The sequence below is a fragment of the Eurypyga helias genome, unplaced genomic scaffold, assembly GCF_000690775.1.
Source record: "Eurypyga helias isolate BGI_N326 unplaced genomic scaffold, ASM69077v1 scaffold29782, whole genome shotgun sequence".
In the NCBI taxonomy this organism is placed as follows: Eukaryota; Metazoa; Chordata; class Aves; order Eurypygiformes; family Eurypygidae; genus Eurypyga; species Eurypyga helias.
In genome coordinates, this window is record NW_010235782.1 from 8,429 (window position 1) to 9,000 (window position 572).

General features: G+C 47.6%; 1 protein-coding gene across 1 annotated transcript in view; it reads right to left on the bottom strand.

Moving 5' to 3' along the window:
* The window catches only part of NDFIP1 (Nedd4 family interacting protein 1), a gene marked incomplete at its 5' end in the record, with an annotated part of 6,926 nt that overhangs the window by 1,552 nt on the left and 4,802 nt on the right, over positions 1 to 572 (bottom strand). The window lies entirely within an intron of this gene.

The following is a 572-nucleotide window of genomic DNA, read 5'->3' on the forward strand; positions in this document are numbered from 1 at the left end:
TAATCTGAGAGGATAGTGCCAGTCCCGGAGGAGGTCATAAACCGTGACGCTGTTAGGTGGGACTGAAACACTCCAACAAACGACTGAACTCTTTCCACACGATCATCCATGGAAAGCTCAAGCTGGAGAGCAGCACACTATGCCCGATTGTGCGGCACCTCCTCACTACAGGCCAGAAATGAGGCAGAGTCTTAGGCAATTTGGAGTTTCTAATAAAGGGAATGGCACCCAAAAAAAAAAAAAAATATCACGCCTCGGTTTTCAAATCTGAACAATTTAATGACCCCCAATTTAAAGCTGGGTTTCGTCTGGTTTCTTTATGCCACTGTCCCAAAACTGTGAGGCTGTTTCTGGAGGGAGCATCATGTTGCACTCACCCTCTGGGAAGAGGCCTATGACAGGATTTCCTTCCCCTCGGGGAGGGACAGTTGATGCAAGGCCATTATCTGTTGGGAGCAGGAAATAACGCTAGAAGGGTTCGGCGACTTAAGCCTCCTCCTTTAAAGGCCCATCAGTTAAGGTTCAACCTCAAAGACTTTTAGGCATGAAGGTTTTTGGAAGACCTTCAGCAG